This window comes from Aedes aegypti, chromosome 1 (assembly GCF_002204515.2).
Source record: "Aedes aegypti strain LVP_AGWG chromosome 1, AaegL5.0 Primary Assembly, whole genome shotgun sequence".
In the NCBI taxonomy this organism is placed as follows: Eukaryota; Metazoa; Arthropoda; class Insecta; order Diptera; family Culicidae; genus Aedes; species Aedes aegypti.
Window position 1 is genome coordinate 79036654 of NC_035107.1, and position 18771 is coordinate 79055424.

The following is an 18771-nucleotide window of genomic DNA, read 5'->3' on the forward strand; positions in this document are numbered from 1 at the left end:
ATTATGGCTGCAAAGTCGTCCGCAAATTGAACCAACTCCTCATCCTCCGAAGAAAGTTCGTGTAGCGCAGCTGTGTATAGATTAAACAGCAACGGCGATAGCGGGCATCCTTGTGGGAGTCCTTCAGATATTTCCATCTTTACTGAGTTGGTTTCCGTCTTTAGTTGCATTTGTCGACATCTAAGGTACTCATGCAGCCATGAGATGAGTTTTTCGGGAATCCTCGCTTTGGCCAAGATCTTAAGAAGTGTTCCAGTATTCACAGAGTCATACGCTTTGCTGACGTCCAAGAAGATGACAAAGACTTCCTTTTTCATTTCTTTCGCTTTGTGGATCGAGTTAACAACATAGTTTATGCAGGTTGATGCTGATACATTTTTCCTAAAGCCGAACGATAGCTCCGGTAACAGCCTGTTGATTTCTACTATTTCAGACATCCGATCCTTTACCACCGCGTTGATCAGCTTAATTTCAATGTTCATGAGGGCAATAGGACGCAGGTTGTTTAGCTGATCTGCTTCGCCTGATTTTTTAGGGATCGGCCGCACCTCCGTAATCCTCCACGATTCCGGTATTTCTTCCGTTACAAACACCTCGCTCAACATCTCGCAGATTTTGCGTTGCATCTCCGGGTTCAGCTCCTTTAGCACTGCATACGAAAAACCGTTCGGGCCTGGTGCTGAATGGTTTTTCCTCTGCCTAAGGACGTGCAAGATTTCCTCATCTTTTATAGCCATTTCATAGCCTTCCAGTTCCTTGTCCGTACTGGTACTCGGCATGTGTACTTCGTGCAGTTTATTACTGAAGTATGTATCCATAAACTTCTGTCCCTCCTCCGCTGTTAGATTGACCAGCTTCCTGTGTTTGCCCGTGAGCGCGGTATCGATTCCTTTCACCAGGTTCCATAGATGACGGGCTGGGGTGGACTCGTCTATCTTCTCAGTGAGTTCTCTGACATAACCTCTTTTGATCTTCCTGACTTCCTTTTTGAAGCGGGCTCTCTCCTTCTTCAGTTTAATGAAGTTTGACTCCGTTTTGTTTCGATTATAGGCTCTTAATGCTTCCCTTTTGGTTTCGTACAGCCTCCCAATCTCGTCGGTCCACCATGGCTTCAGAAAGTTGATCTTTTTGTTCTTCAGGGTGTACGAACTTGCTTTCACTGCTTCGTCAATCACTTCCACCATTTCCTTGGGGTCATATATAAACTGCGGCCTTATGCTGTTGAGGTGTTCTACGAGCTTTTGTTTGTTGATCTTGGTGAAGTTTCTCTCATTCCTCGGAATTTCGTCAGTAATTCCTAAACGAACGGCCATGTGTACACTGCCAAACTCTTCCTCTTTAACTGCCCAGCAGGATTTCCTCGCCACTCCAGTTGATACCAGCGTCAGATCTATAGCTGAGTTTTTTCCACCGGGTTGGCTGATCATGGTAGGTGATCCATCATTCAATAATACCAAGTTGGACAGGTCGATCAGTCTGCGAAGATTTCTCCCTCGACTACATGCGGCAAATTCCGGGCTCCACGAAGGATGATGGGCGTTGAGATCTGCACCTATTACAACCTCCCCTCGCAATTCTTCCAAAAATTTGAAGAACTTTTCCAGATCCGCTCTATCTTCATTTGCGGATCGTCTTACTGGTGGAAGATATGCGGAGATCAAGTTGATGGGGTTGGAGCCTTTTATTATCTTTATCCCGACCACTTCAAGCGCATCGAAGTCCGGGAGGTCAAGCCTTTTGTAGGCTAGTTCTTGGCGAATCAAAATTCCGACCCCACCATATCCTTCGGGTCGGCGTTTGGACACTAGCTGGTATCCTTTGAAGCTAAAGGGCTCATTTTCCTTTAGCCATATCTCTTGCAGTAGGGCTATTGAGATGTTATCGTAGGTCATGCATGCAAATAGTTCTTCTCGTTTTTCCATTAGTCGTAAGCTTTGGATGTTATGTTGGATGATGTTGAAAGTGTTATTGTCCATTGCTGTTGTTAGTTGATCTATTCTCGGTATTAACTTCGAGTCTTCCGTTCTTTATTATTGTTTCTAGTTGCATGCTGACCTCGATGAGAAGTTGATCTGTCTCTATTTCCGTTCTCTCTTGTTGGATGCGTTGGCTCAGCTTCTTCTGGACTGCGATGATCGGTTCCATCCACAACTGGACCCGACACAGGCGTAGGATGTCTTGTCTCAGCTGTGCAAGAAGCCTTTCGATTTCCGTAGCTCTGTGTGGGTTACCCTCCGCTACCACACTGTAACTTGTTCTGGATTCGCGACGAATCGACAGAACGCTGTTTTCGCGTGACGTGTTGCTTCCTGCGGTTGCTCGTCTCACTCCCTTTGTCCTGTGACTTTTCCGTGTAGCTCCTGTATATAGCGGTTGAGTCTCTTCGGAATCTGTAAGTCCGGGATATTCGGACTCGTCCTGCAGGCCATCGTATCTGTTCTGGGTTCTCGGATACGATTTTTCCGCTTCGGCATATGGCACTTTTCTGGCTTCCATCTCCTTGACGATCTTCCTCCTTCTATCCCTCTCCGGACATGTGTTGCTGTTTGCGGCGTGTCCTTGTTTGCAGTTAACGCAGCAAGGTGGGTCTGCACACTCCGCACTTGTCTCGTGCTCCTTACCACAGTTTCTACACTTCTCCTTACCGGCGCACTTTTTCCTCGTGTGACCGAACCTCCAGCAAGAGGAGCATTGCTTCACTGGAAACACGTACAATTCCGGTCGAAAGTTGGCTCCAAAAATGCTGATCACCCTTGGTAGCTCTTGCCCTTGCACCGTGACTTTGACATTTCGTGTTGGCTTGAGTGTCCCCTGTTCTTTTCTCAACATCCTTTCGACTTTTACCACCCGGAACTCCGTAGTTGTTTCGCTTGCCAGTTCTTCGTCGGTTATCTCCATAGGTACATCGCGGACGAAACATATCGTTTGCGTCTGTCCCTGTGGAGAGTACAGCGCCAGGTTTTTAGATGCCAGGTTGATCTTCAACAGTTGAGCTGGGTCAACCTTCCCGTCCAGCTCTAACTTGAACCGGAACATTCCGATTTTGGTGATCTCTCTGCATCGCTTGAACCCAGCCTCCGCTAAAAACTTCCCCACCATCGCGGGATGTTGTGGGTACGGTTCATCATATTTCGCTGGTTCCAGGTAGAGCGTGTCCGTTAGTTGCACCGTTTGCGTAGGAGACTTTGGTTGGGACTGCGATGCCCTATTTGTCCCCCGTCCTGGGACTGCCTTCGATAACGAAGTCGTACTCCGCGTTGCGATTTTCCTCATGCTAGCTACCATCCTGCTTTTTCTTCTGTCTTAAACTATTTTTACTTAAAAGCTAGTTTCTCTTATTCTTCGGTTTATTGAAATCAACTTTTATCTTAAAAAAATATTTTTCTCTGCTATTTACAAGTTTCCTGAACGAGTTCAAAAATTTCTCTAGGTGTCTATTTCTAATAATTATTGCTCGACACACTCGCACTGCTACTCTCCTGCCCGTTACTCTGCTCGAATTTTTTATCCGGTAGTTCCACACTATTCCGCTTCCTTCTCAGCAGGATCCTCGGTGTGTCCACTTCAGCGACCACCTCCTTCAGACAGGTGCCTGAACGAGCCTTCCTGGCGTCACTCGTTCGTAATCAGGAACCTCGAAAAACACCGGAAAGTTACTAATTTTCGGAGACTGAAAAATCGAACGTATAAAACGCGCCGGTCCACGAACAAAACTTCTTTCACATTTTTTGTCGATGAACGTGCAGCTCGTGCGGTGGAGGATGGAAGGAAAACAATCATTACAATCATCAAAACTCAGCTGTCAAAAAAGGGGAACGTAGCGATGATGGAAGATGAAGTACTGTGCGATTTCTGTGTTGATGTTGAATCGGTTGAAATATCTCGCATAATTAAGGTGAACCATGTCGTAATCCAAACATGGCCGTCACAATGGCCGTCTTGTGGTCACGATTTCAAAGGCACTTATCTGCAGAATTAATCGACGTGCGAAGTCTGTTGGAACGTTTTCGGATGTATTTTCGGAGTTCTATGAAGCACGTTGTCTTTGGGGTTAGGCGAGCTCAAAGCTATTTATTAAGGGGATAATTATAAGTTTTAGGCGAAACCCACCCCCTAAAGCGTTATGAAATTTGTGAATGAGCCCTTATCCGTCGGCGAAGCACTAAATTAGAATGCCGACGCCGAATTTCACCTACACGGAGACGGAATTCAACTCAATTTTGGGTTGTTTCAACGCAATTCCGTAGTTGAGCCCAATAACTCAATTTTGGCTAAATTTCCAAGGTCCCCACTAGGTAGTTTGGCTTTAATTCCATTAGAAAAATATACTCAATTTTGGGTTGATTTAACGCAAAGTTGAGTTCTTTCCACCCAAACATAAGAAAAGTTGCATTTACCCAAATTTGGCTTATTGGGCCAAAGTACCCCCATTGGGTAGATGCAGCTCTCTCTATTTTTGACAACATTCGTGTGGGAGAATGAGAAAACCGAGAGATTTTGGGTTGAAACTATAATCGATATACTTAATTTTGGGTAAAGTAAACTCAAAAATTAGGTAAAAATATTTCTCCGTGTAAGTTTGAGCTTCTAACTGTCACTCGAATTGTCAATATTTTGCCCACAGCGTGAGCACCACGAAACAGTTTGTGAACCCCTGAACCGATTGTCGCACAGCACTATTTTACCGGTTCAGATTTGACGTTTCCCTTCGCGAAAAAGGGAAAATCAAAAATCTCTGCAGCCGCGGCCCTTCGTTTCGGTTGCTCGTCGATCAAGAGCAGAGAATTTTTATTCGTGTCGATATGTTTGTGGTGATCGGATGTGATTGCGTCCGCTGAATAATTTTCGATTGCCATCAGTGCCGTTGAGTGTCCCCGCCCGCGCGTCTATAGTGTCGTTTTGACCAAGGTTAGATACCTTGGTTTTGTCCGCGATTGTGACGAGCCCCCCCGGGGGAAGCTGGCTGTGATCCACAGTCCAGAGACAGAAGTTCTGCCATGGGAAGTGCGAATCGGGACCAATCGAGTGGTGAAAAAATCTGGTGCGGATTAACTTGTGTTGTTGGGTGGAAGGAAAAGCAATAATAGTCGATTTATGGCCGCTGATGGCGATTGTGGAATAAGTGGATGCGTTGTAAAAAGTGAATTTCCCCGTGCGTGAACAAAAACTGCGTGAAAAGTTGCTGCAAAGAATCATTACTGTGAGTCAAGGATTGCTTCGGTTTTTGTCCCCCTTCTGCTGAGTGCGGATAAGATTGAGTGAATGTGTGTGAGAGTCTTGCATTTCTGATTACGACAGAAAACCGATGGATAGGACATGAGATAGGAACCGGGGCCAAGCAGATGAAGAATCATGAAACGATGGGTGGAGCCGCCCAAGGAGGTGGATTTGTCTGTCTCGGGGTTCGATGGAAGTTGGGTGTTGGAATTCCTTGGAAAGGACGAGAAGAGGGACGAGATTTTGATCGATTATGTAAATATTCGGACCAGCTGAAAGTTCATACTGTGAATTGAAACGGAGTGATTACGGATAGATTATCCGAAGGAATTAGATCTTTCGCTAAGCGAAATGAGTAATACGGGAACTTCAATCCCCCTGCAACGCTCCAGTAGGAGAGCGGTGGAAAGCTTGATTGTCTACAACAGCGTTGCCAAAGATTGGCTAATCAACAGTATCACTAATTCGAATTCAAAGAAGTGGATTACAACACATCATTTGATAAGAAATGGTACATTCCACGTTCTATCGGGATTAATAAGAAAAAAAAAACAAAATTCAAGAGATTTAGTCGGACTTACGGGTTTACGATAAGATGCAAGATAAAGCACTAGATACACAGCTTTGAGAATAATCATAGACATTCCGATGGATGTCTGAAAGCTACTCCTAAATCGATCCTATGAAAGCAACAGAGGTAAAACAATTTGCAAGTATTTGATAATCCGTAATTTCACCAAGGGTACCATCCTTCTGATCGGGCTGGATTTTGATATAATGAAATAAACCTCACAATGCTTTTATGGGATTTCGATTAAGGTAGAAGCACTGGTTTTCATCAGTCTAAGACATTTGTTTGAATATTGTATGGAGCATTCCGAGTTATATGGCGTGAAATTGTTGACGCGGCTCCATTGTAATAACAATGTAATACCAATAAATTAATGAATGAATGGAGCCTAAAGCCTGATTAAAGTCCGCGGCTACAAAGCAAAGCCATGCTGAAGGTTTCTGGTTTCGATTCCCGGTCGGTCCAGGATCTTTTCGTAATGGAAATTTCCTTGACTTCCCTGGGCATAGAGTATCATCGTACCTGCCACACGATATACGAATGCGAAAATGGCAACTTTGGCAAAGAAAGCTCTCAGTATTTATTAACTGGAAGTAATCATAAGAGCACTAAGCTGAGAAGCAGGCTCTGTCGCAGTGAGGATTATCAATTTGCTTACCAACCCAATAAATCTACAGTCACAGCTCTTAAAGAACTGGTTAAGGACTGTTTATTTTATAAAGTGGACACCTTTTTTAAGCTATATTTTTTTTATTTATTGATAAAATCGTAATCGGTTTTCTGTGTATCGTTCAACTATTATTCTACAATGCTATGAAACAGTGGCGATTCCCTAACCTCAAATCTGCCTGTTCCACGAATAGAAATTCTTGAATTTCAGCAATAAATTTGCATGTAATGAGTAGAGATTTGTTAGAAAGGACGATTTCAATAATTAACGTTTTGATTTATAATCTAAATTTGTCGAAATAGTCATTTTTAGAGTCCTAGAACAGGTAGAAAGTGAGGTTACGAGCATTGGCGTAAATACAGGGGGTCTCAGCCCTCCCTAGAAGAGTTTAAGCCCCCCCTAGAAAATTAAAACCCTATGTCAAGTACGTATCTTGTTTGAGAATTTGTTTTGATCATGCCAAGCCCCCTCTAGGCTAAAGTTTAAGTTACGCTAATGGTTACGAGTCGCCCCTGCTATGAAAATATAAAATCTCACAAAACGCTTTTGGTTGAAGAATTAAATAGATTTCCCAAAAACTCCTAAAAAAACTGCTCATCAAAGTTAAGCATTATTTTTCGCATAACAAAAATCCTTATTTTTATGAACAAATTGTGTGTTGGTATCCTTTACTATTCTAATATAGGTAGACCATTACAAACAATAATAAAATTGGTTCGCATTAGTAAAGAAACTATATTTGTATAAATGAAAGCTAAATCGTGAGTTTTAATTGCATTCTCAAATATAAATTTTACTCTTTATGGTCGTTATATTGAAAAATCTCATACTTTTAAAATCATTTACGCATATTTATCGATCTACAGTAAATTGTAGGAGTGTTTCTTCGAATATTTTTATCGGAAATCTCAGAATGACATCATAAAAATAAGACGTAGAAAATAAATTTGATTCAATTATACCAGTATTGCCAGTTTTGATGATTATCATTGTGCTTTGAGAGGTCTTCTGAAAATAAAACATTAATTTTGTTCTTCTATTGTACTTAAAATAATGTGGACTTCACCGAGGCATTTAGCCGCATCGTGCTAAGGAGTGTGGGTTCGATTCCAGCCTCAGACTTTTCGAGAGGAAAGTTTTCCGACTGTGCCACTGGGCGTTGCATGCTGGTCCGTTGTCTAGTGTGGTGCTTCCTTCAAAGGGCAAATAGCCCACTGGAAGCATTAACGTGTAATGTCTTTATTAAAGAAAAAAAATGTAACATGTGGACTAAATTAGCAACTCCTTGAAGGCATTGGTTATTTTTCATATTAATACTATACTTGTACTTCCGTCAGGATGTGCTTTGAACCTAAAAAATATACTCATGTCAGTTACATTCCAAATTAAAATATTTTTCATCAAAAAAAAAATCTGTGAAAAAAGGATTTCATGGTATCCGATAAATTGTTGCTCCAAAAATAATTTGAAATTTTGCTGCAGGCTTTTGATTGATGATGCTTTCAAATAGCAAGCCTTTTATAAAATCGAAAAAAATATCGAATTTTCCAGATTTTTTAATAATCGTTGGTTTTGATAATCTCCAAAAATCGATCGTTCAAAACTTTGTGCCCTATTCGTGTGAAATTTAATTATTTTGGTATTTTGGTTATCACAAAATTGTACAGCATTGAACGATGTACAGAAAACCGATTGCGATTACAATAATAAATTAAAAAAGATATTGCAGGTACAAGGTGTCCACTTTATAAAATGAACAGTCCTTACAACAAATTGTCAACAATAGAATCCATGCTTCACAGAAAAGAATTAGTTCTTATGGCATTTCTGGATGTTCTAGAAGCGTTTGATATTGCGTCCTATCCTCTTCTTATTTTTCTTGGCATTAACGTCCTCACTGGGGCAGAGCCTGCTTCTCAGCTTAGTGTTCTTATGAGCACTTCCACATTTATTAACTGAGAGCTTTCTTTGCCAAAGTTGCCTTGCCATTTTCGCATTCGTATATCGTGTGGCAGGTACGATGATACTCTATGCCCAGGGAAGTTAAGGAAATTTCCATTACGAAAAGATCCTGGACAGACCGAGAATCGAAAAAAAACCGTCAATAAAAATTCATTGAAAATTTTAGCTAGAGCAGCTTCTTAGGAGTTCGAATAGCTGTAGTAATTGTTTTACGCATAAATAAAGTATGATTCAAGATAATCTTCGGAGAGATTCGCACAAAATTAAGATGGTACAGTCAACTTTCTACATCTCGCCATCTTTCCCTATGTCGATTATTTTCTGATCTCCCAATCTCGATGGTCCCTTCGATATCGAGATATGGAGAGTCGACTGTAATAAGATTCTTACAAAAAGGCAAGATTCAAGCGAAAACTTGGAAAGGACATTGAAAAAATCTTAAGCACTGTGGCGTACCGAAAGCACTGCGTCACCGCGCTGCAGCAACATGCAAAGGGGCACGAGCGTGGCGTCGAAAACCGTCAAGCGTTGCGGCGATGCAGCACTTCATCCTTGGAGATCTGTTGGTGCTTAGCAATCAGCTGGTTGTTGATTCAAACTACTATATAAGTCATCCAATTTCCATTCCCTAGTTAGTTTAAGAACCAGCTTCAATACAGTTACAAGCCAATCTTCAAACAAGTCGTCATCAATATCCTACATTTTGGTGATGGAAGGAGAAAGGAAGTTCAAGTTGGAGATTCATGGCCACTCTACGAAGAACGTTCGAAGCAGTTTTTTGTGGCCCGGAAAGGAGATGCAGAATCGGTCCTGTTATGGTCCACACGTAGCCTCTTCAGTCGATTGTGATTTTGGAGAAGATCTGAACACGTTTATCAAGACTTTGTTCGTGGTGGGCCTCCGTTGTAGCTCCATTTTTGAGCGAGAAGATGCTGCAACAAGTTTCGACGATTTGATAAAGATTGCGTTAAAGAAAGAATTTACCCTACAAAAGCGAAGCGTTCTGGACGTGCATAAATCCAGCATGGAGCAGACAAGAAGCAGTGAGGTCCTGGAGCGAAGCGTTTTGCCTGGGTTAGAGAAAACCACGATTTCCGAAAGTGTCAATACAAAAGTTACGTGTGTAAGCTATGTGATAAGACGAATGCGCTATTCGTTTCGAGATGGAAACAGGGAGTCCGGTGAATGCCGTTACCAAGGATCTTTATGATATTTTGTTTTCTGCGCTGCCGCTGAACATTGGATGGATCTGGTTTCCGAGCGATCGCCACTTTCATTACGGAAATGCGATACAACGACCACGTGTCCACGGAGGAGATTTACGTGTTCGAGAGAACAAGACAGCCGTTGCTGAGCCGGCGGACCATTTGCCGCTGGAATTTGAAAATCGATTTTTGCCACGTTTCGAAGGAGGTTAAAAAAAGACACGGACACGTTAATGCTTCCAGTGGACGATTTGCCCTTTAAAGGAAGCACCACACTAGACAACGGACCAGCATGCAACGCCCACTAGCACAGTCGAAATACTTTCCTGACGAAAAGTTTTCCGGACTGCGGCTTGAATCGAACCCACACTCCTTGACATGATGCGGCTAAATGCTTGGTAACATTAACCGCACGGCTATGAAGTCCACAAGTTGATTGCAAGAAGCAGCTGAAGCCGCCATTAAGCATGCTGAAATTGTCGATGGTGAGTTGGACCATTTCAAGCATGGCAAGGTTTGACTAGCCCTCAAGGAAGAAGCAGTCCCGTAATTCTGCAAGCCCCGAAAGGTTCCTCTCGCTTTCAAGCAGAAGGTGGGTGTGGAACTGGACCGACTGGAAGAAAATGGAATTATTTCGAAAGCATCATCGTCACAGGGAATGAGGTACGCCACTTGTTCCCGTTCTCAGAAAGGATTCGTCGATACGACTGTTTGCAGATTACCGTATCACGCTCCCCCATTCCTGCAGGAAGATCGTCATCCATTTCCTGTGATCGAGGAGATTTTGGCGGCGCTTCAGATAAGTAAGTATTTTTTAAAGTTCGACCTGAAGAACGCGTATTATCAGCTAGAAGAGGTGATACAAAGAAGCTGTTGGCCTGGAGCACACACAGGGGTGTCTACTGGATGAAATGACTTCCGTTCGGAACGAAGCCAGCGTGTCCCTTTTTTCAAGCGACATTGGAGAAAGTTCTTCAAGGCTGCCGTGGAACAGTTGTTTACCTGGACGATAAAATGGTGTCAGGCCGGACCATTACGGAGCACTGGAGGCCTGTACAAACCCGGCTCAAGGAGGCCGAATTTCTGCTGAACAAAATGAAGTGTGAGTTTTCCGTTTAAGAAGTTGGTTATCTTGGTCACGTTATCGATCAGGATGGCTTACACGAGGATCCTGAGAAGGTGTAAGCAATCGCGGATGTAACATCTCTGAAATATGTCAAGCAAGCTCGAGCGTTTGTGGGCCTGGCCAACTATTATGTCTAATTTTGTCCAAGCTTGCTGCCATTGTAGGACGACGTCAAGTTTTTGTGAACAATAATCGGCAGAAGGCTTTTGAGACAGCGAAGAAATTTATTTCCGAAGACACAGTACCTATTCACTACGATCCAAAACTTCCAGTCAAGCTTTATTGTGACGCTTCGAATGAAGGAATTGGAGCAGTGAATATTCACGAGTTCCCGGATAAAAGCAAGCGTCCCATCTCATTTGCGTCCAGGATCTATAAGAAGCCATAAGCTAATTGCTCGGTATTCGACAAGGAAGCACTGGCCATTTATTACGGAATCAACAAATTAACTATTTCCAAGGCCGGCATTTTGTGTTAATGACAGACCACAAGCCTTTGACTGGTCTGTTCAGTTCCAAAGGTGTCCCGGAGATGGCAGCTGGTCGACTTCAACGTTGGGCGGCGTTCCTATCAGGTTACTATTACGATATTCGACACGTGAAAGGAGTGAAATATGTTCTCGCAGATTATTTGTCCCGGTATCCCACCGGAAGTGACGAGTGGACAGTAGATGAAGATGAGGACGAATTAGCAAGTTTTCTGAATATCATCGAAGCTGAAACTTGTTCACTGGTTGACCGTAAACAAATCGTTATTGAAAGCCGACGTGACAAGTTGCTTAGAGTACACGTGGACCATTTCTCGTTCCGAACTTCGAAAGAATCGATCGAGAGGATTTTGGAGTTTATCGGCAGATTTGGTTCCATCGATACACTGGTATCGGACAATGGAACTGTGTTTTCTTCGGAAGAATTTCAAGCTTTCTGTTCATGCTGAGGATGAAATCTGTTCATGTTCCTGATGCGAGCGAAAGTCATCAAAAAGCTAGGTTCACTCCTCTATGAATGTATGGTAGCAGAGCTAGGAGTTATCAAGTTTATGAGTCATCAATTGCTGAAATATCGATTCGATGACTATGAGGAAGACACAAAGAGAACTACCAATAACGATGTACAGCTTCCAAATGAACAATCTGATGACGAAATGGACTATGTTTCAATGAGTGAATCGGATACTTAGGAGCAAACCGTACAACTACGTCTAGTTGGATCCTTCTTCTTCTTCTTCCTGGCATTACGTCCCCACTGGGACAGAGCCTGCTTCTCAGCATAGTGTTCTTATGAGCACTTCCACAGTTATTAACTGAGATCTTTCTTTGCCGATTGACCATTTTTGCATGTGTATATCGTGTGGCAGGTACGAAGATACTCTATGCCCTGGGATGTCGAGAAAATTTCCAACCCGAAAAGATCCTCGACCGGTGGGATTCGAACCCACGACCCTCAGCTTGATCTTGCTGAATAGCTGCGCGTTTACCGCTACGGCTATCTGGGCCCCTAGTTGGATCCTATGTTACCAAATACAATCGAGTGTTAACACAACCACTTCGCTTTGTGGCGTATTGAAAGCACTGCGTCACCGCGCTGCAGCAACAAGCAAGGCGACACAAGCAAGCGTTGCGACGATGCAGCCTTGGAGATCTGTTTGTGCCTAGCAAACCTTCCCTAGTCAGTTTAAGAACCAGCTTCAATAAAGAAACAAGCCAATCTTCAAACAAGTCTTCATCAATGTCTAACAAGCACAATGCTCAAGATATTGCTTAATTCAAAATTCTCACATATTCCTAGGTAATATTGTGATAAAATCCTAGATAGACTTCATACAGATTTCATACCACGAAACTTTAAATATCAAAAAAAGATGACATTCGCAGTCCTGGGAAGAACTCTCAAAATTCTAGCAACAGTTCTTTCAGATTCATGACTAAGGTTCGCACAAAATTTTATAACAGTAAAGTACGAATATGAGGGAAAAGCTGTGAAATTTGTTTTCCTAACATTGTTCATTGGGAGTGCAATATGAAATTCTGGCCCGCTCTATACTGCCCATGTTTGTATGGTCGACGTAACCAGCAGCACTATCTTTGCTGGGAAAATGCGTTTTTGTGTTCCCAGCTGCAGTCTTGAATCTTTCAACAATTCCGGTCGAATAATATGTGCATATGCTAAAGATTGAAGTTCAAAAGTTGACTGGGGGAGACTTATTGAGTAACTTCTCACTTTTGTCATCTGCAAACGTGTACGTCGTTTTATCAGTCAAATCAGTGAGTTTGATGAACGATTACTGTCATAGACAAACCGGGTGTTTCTTCGAATATGTTGGTGTATTTGCTCATGTCAATCCGTTTTCCTCTCATAGTTCAAATATTTCAGAACAAATAAACGCTGTATATTAGGCGTATTATTAAGTGTATTATGAGGAAAAGAATGCATGTCAATGAAAAAATGCATTTTGGTTATATAGGCGCTTACACCAACCATGCGAATATGGGCAGTATAATGATGTTTCTTGTATTTGACTCGCGGTTTGTAAAGTCTGGGCAAGCCTGATTTAATCTCTAATAGTCCTCAGGAAATTCTCCCACAAAACATATTTGAAATATTTCGTATAACTTCTTGCCTCTAGCTCTTAGTGTTCCGCTGAAAATATTATTGGCTTAGGCCAGCAGAACCAGTTTCGGCCACATGATAGAGAAGGTAATAATAGTGGAGACAACTGCAGACTTAGATTTATCGGATACAGTTTACTCGATCTAAAATTGAAAGATCTATCGTGCGATCACTATCCTAAATTTTACCTACAAAGTACTATCACAGATTATCTTTCAGGTCTACCACTAATTGCAAATGATTTTGTGGGCAGTCATGAAGCTCGTTCTATCAATGGCCGCTTGATGACGGACTAAATCTTCACTGTACCCTAAATTATTTAGCAATGCCGTGAATATCGAGTCTCAACGCGTTACCTGTTCATCGATTTTAAAGCGGCATACGATAGTATTGGCCGCAAAGAGCTATGGAAAATTATGGACGAGTACAGCTTTCCAGAGAAACTCACAAGATTAATAAGAGCAACGAAGGACGTTGTGCAGAATAGCGTGAAGATTTCAGGCTGTCATGCGAAGAGTCAGGTTTCACAACCGAGGTACGATTTTAACAAGATCCAGTAAATTTGTTTGCTTCGGATATGGATATTGTCGGCAGGACCTGCACGGTGTACACGGTGTATGGCAGCGTAGAATGAATTAGGAGCACGTAAGACTCCTCGGTGAGCCCAGTATCCAGGAGATGGAGAAAGCCGGAAGAAATCGCTGGGCAGGGTATGTTGCAAGACTGCTGGACAACAACCCTGCGAAATTGATGTTCGCCGTCGATTCCGGTTGGTACAAGAAGACGTGTAGCGAAATGGCTTGATCAGATGAACAGGATCTTAAAAACGTGGGCCGAAATCCAACTTCGATATAGCTATAAATCGAGTAAAATGGCGTAACATCGTTAACGAGGTTTTATCAAATTAATTGATATAATACCAAGTAAATAAAATAACAGCCAGCCCAACTCCAGTAAATTTGGCAACCACTATCCACGGTTCGGTTTGTTATGGCTCTCAGCTGGGTGGGATTGAGTCCACGAGAATGAGAGCGAATAAAATCCGACATAAACAGCGGACTCTCTCACGGCTGACCGACCAAACCAAGCAACGAACGACGCAACACTTCAAGCATGATTTTTCAAATAGGCGTAACTAACATTTGGAAGGATTCGAGAAAAATGCAATGCAATATATTGTTAAGCATTTTAAATCCTATTTAAAATGTTTTGCATTTTTTTCTATTACTTTATCTACTATAAGTTGAAAAAAGAACACTGTTTCTAACCACTATTAAACAACTCGGATTTGTTTTGAATTAGATTGAAAAACTGGTACAATTATCGAATAAACCCTTTTGCTTTGTGCTGCTCACATACACCTTGATGGTTCGTCGATATCATACCTTGATTGATACATACACCTTGCTTGATGCGTCGGTTTGACAGTTCGTTTTTCACATGCGTCACGTCATATACACCAGTATTGTTTTGTAGTTGCACATACACCGGTTTGCAAATTCCCATAAAACTTAATAAAGTTAGTTTTTACGTTCAACTATACAACGAATATTGGTTTCCGAATGATTCCAATTTCATCTTAACTAACAGGAGCACCTGACGGAGCCGTGAATAAGAAAAGTAGATGGAGAACAGTTCTTGTGAGAAATTTGGTAAGAAATATTGTCTAGAACCGAATATTGATGGTGTTCCACATCAGTTTGCCGACGCGTCAGCTAGCTGCAGCTGTGGAAATCCGAATTTCTCGATTTCCAACATGTTTAGTGATTCCCAAACAGTATGACGTATCTGCTGATTAAAATTTTATGTATTGATTTTGCATATAGGTCGCTTTACTATGAGCAATATGTACGGTGTATGTGCTAGAATGAAAAATGTTGACAGTTGAGTCGCTCTAGAAACGTAGGGTGTATGTAGCCAAATTGAAACACTGAGTAAAGTGCACATAGGGCAGAATTGAAATTTATTTCAAAAAAGCGAAAAATGGTTTTAGGAATACTTTTATAGGCTCAATATGTAGATTACGCGTTTGTCAAGCCCATGCAAAGCAATTCTCGATTTGTTTATTTTTGCAGATACGTCGGATTGAAGAATTATGCTTGACTTTTAACTTCAACAGCGGCAGCAGCAGGTATTTATAATGGCTGTTGTTGATGTTGCTCGTTGGGCAATGTGCCGTTCGTTGGGCCTTGCGTGGGTCCTCTTGTGTTATTTTTGCACACTCCTTCAATTTCTCACTCTTTCTTTCTCTCGGTTTACGGTCAGCTCTGTTCAGTTTGGGTTGGCCCCGTGAGATGGGACCTGACTTGGCTCAGTCTCAAACCAGTCCGCGAGAAGTGAACATCGCGCAAGTTACGAACCACGGTTACGATTTCAACGAAAGTTTAACTATAGGTACATACCTATTCGAAGCGCCCCTTCCGCAACCCTTCCCTGCACCGGAAACCGTTTGTAAGCGATTACAAACACGGTTTCTGGATTGGTTTCGGGCCGCGCAGCATCTCCTGGATATCTTTACCCGAGTGTGATGCGAGTATGGGCCCATAACTATATTTTTGAGTGAGTGTGGACGTGCATGTGTGCGGTGTGTTCGGGATTAGACAGTCGGAAAATTTTACCAAACTTGTTCTCTAATGAAAGTTGCTTTTCTCCGTTTCCCAGGAAGACGAGACACGGAAAAGTCCAAAACGATAGCCGCCTCGGCCAGTGTCGGTAAATTCCTGTCGGCTAAGGAAAAGTGCTCATTGAGTGGGTGTGTGTCTGTGATCACTCTCACCCTAGCAGTGTGCGAAGAAAACTTGGCTCCACGCGCGAAAATGGGTGTTTAAAATTAAATAGCGGATGAAATGTCACGCTGCTTGGATGAGTGAATCGCGAGTGTAAGAAGAAAAAAGTGCGGTTCTAATTTTCCCTTTAATCCAGAGAAAGAGAGAGTGTACGTTCTAAGGTGAGATTGGGATAGAGGTGACGTCATCGAACGTTGGAAAGACACATCAGAGTTCTAGTGAATCGAAGTTTCGGATATTGTGCGTGACGCGAAGCAGGCGAAAGGTGAATCAGGACCGAAAACAGGTACCGTTTTCACGTTCGTGATTGTGTTTTGTCCGGTGTCTGTGTCCATCATCAGGGCATTCTGTGTTGTTTTATTTTGGCGGTGGTTAGTGTGTGTGTGAAAGGGATAGAATAGAGAGAGAGCGCGAACGAGAGCGCACGGCACCTCTGCTGGCGAGGAAGTTTTCAAACAGCTGATAAGCAAGTGCGCCGGGCCCGGAGCAGAGCCGCTCTGCCGGAATTGCATGTCGAAAGGGGGTCGGCGGGTGCTGCCAGTGAGAAACGAGCGGGTTTAGGGAGGATTCGATTCTTCTGACCAGCGAACAGCTGTGACACACAGTATCAGGTGAGTCAGAGTTTTATGGAGTCGGGGATATGAAAAGAATAAAAATGGGTAAGAGACGGACGTAATCTGGGATTGAACAGAGGAAGTTTTATCAATTTTTTCAAAATACTTAACTATTTTTTTATCTCTAGACAACTTAATCTCTGAATACTTAACCAAAGAATCTTTGAGATACAGAACTCCCACAGACTACAATAAGATCTTAACCGAACGAAATCAACTAGTTCAATCTTTGGTAGCTTTCCTTCGACAATTTCTGAGTTTCCCAACCGCAAGCTTTACGGTTTCCTAAAACTAACATAGATTAGTAAGAAGCAAATGTGAATTAGTAAAAATAAATCAATTCAATTTGGCTCCGTTATGCCGAGTGGCGCTTGAGCCTGTTATATTGAAGTAAAAAATTCTAACGAAAGATTCGTTGAATCTCTAATGAAAGATTAAACGAATCTTAAACGTTAAATCGTTGAATCTCTAACAAGAGGTTCGTTGAATATCTTTACAGAGATTCGTTGATTCTCTGTATATAGATTCGTTGATTCTATTTACAGAGATTCGCTGAATCTTTAACGAGAGCTTCGTTGATTCTCTAACGAATGATTCGTTGAATCTCTGACGAGAGATTCGTTGAATCTCTGACGAGAGATTCGTTGAATCTCTGACGAGAGATTTGTTGAATCTCTGACGAGAGATTCGTTGAATCTCTGACGAGAGATTCGTTGAATCTCTGACGAGAGATTCGTTGAATCTCTGACGAGAGATTCGTTGAATCTCTGACGAGAGATTCGTTGAATCTCTGACGAGAGATTCGATGAATCTCTGACGAGAGATTCGTTGAATCTCTGACGAGAGATTCGTTGAATCTCTGACGAGAGATTCGTTGAATCACTGACGAGAGATTCGTTGACTCTTTGACGAGAGATTCATTGAATATCTGACGAGAGATTCGTTGAATCTCTGACGAGAGATTCGTTGAATCTCTGACGAGAGATTCGTTGAATCTCTGACGACAGATTCGTTGAATCTCTGACGAGAGATTCGTTGAATCTCTGACGAGAGATTCGTTGAATCTCTGACGAGAGATTCGTTGAATCTCTGACGAGAGATTCGTTGAATCTCTGACGAGAGATTCGTTGAATCTCTGACGAGAGATTCGTTGAATCTCTGACGAGAGATTCGTTGAATCTCTGACGAGAGATTCGTTGAATCTCTGACGAGAGATTCGTTGAATCTCTGACGAGAGATTCGTTGAATCTCTGACGAGAGATGCGTTGAATCTCTGACGAGAGATTCGTTGAATCTCTGACGAGAGATTTGTTGAATCACTGACGAGAGATTCGTTGACTCTTTGACGAGAGATTCATTGAATATCTGACGAGAGATTCGTTGAATCTCTGACGTGAGATTTGTTGAATCTCCACAGTGATGTGTTAAATCTCTACAGAGATTCGTTGAACCTCCACAGAGAAATTCGTTGAATCTCGACAGAGGGATTCAATGAATCTCCACAGATAGATTCGTTGAACCTCTTCAGAGACATTCGTTGAACCTCTAGAAAATGATTCGTTGAATCTACTCATAGATTCATTGAATCTCCACAGAGGGATTCGTTTAATCTCCCCAGAGAGATTCGTTGAATCTCTTCACAGATATTCGTTAAATTTCTTCAATAGATGAGTTGAATCTTTCCACAGATATTCGTTGAATCTCTTCACAGAGTTTCGTTGAATCTCTTCACAGAGATGAGTTGAATCTCTTCACAGAGATGAGTTGAATATCTTCACAGAGATTTGTTGGATCTTTTCACAGAGATTCGTTGAATCTCTCCACATAGATTCGATGAATGTCTCCACAAGTTCGTTGAATCTCTTCACAGAGATTCGTTTAATCTCTCCAATGACATTCGTTGAATCTGTCCACACAGATTCGTTGAATCTGTACACACAGCTTCGTTGAATCTGTCCACATAGATTCGTTGAATCTCTCCTCAAAGATTCCTTAAATCTCTCCTCAGAGA

The 18771-nt window shown here is 42.2% G+C and overlaps 1 protein-coding gene across 17 annotated transcripts in view; it reads left to right on the forward strand.

Annotated features, from left to right (window-relative positions):
* The first annotated feature begins 4744 nt into the window (after positions 1 to 4744).
* The window catches only part of LOC5568484 (F-actin-methionine sulfoxide oxidase Mical), a 210712-nt gene continuing 196685 nt past the window's right edge, over positions 4745 to 18771 (forward strand). For 3 of the 17 annotated variants that reach the window (XM_021840381.1, XM_021840389.1, XM_021840384.1), the window contains exons 1-2: positions 4765 to 5200; positions 16022 to 16757. The gene's annotated coding sequence lies outside the window, so the exon portion shown is untranslated. Of the gene's footprint in view, positions 5201 to 15626; positions 15920 to 16021; positions 16758 to 18771 lie in introns of those variants that run through there. The other 14 variants (XM_021840395.1, XM_021840400.1, XR_002499458.1 and 11 more) reach the window with 13 other exon arrangements.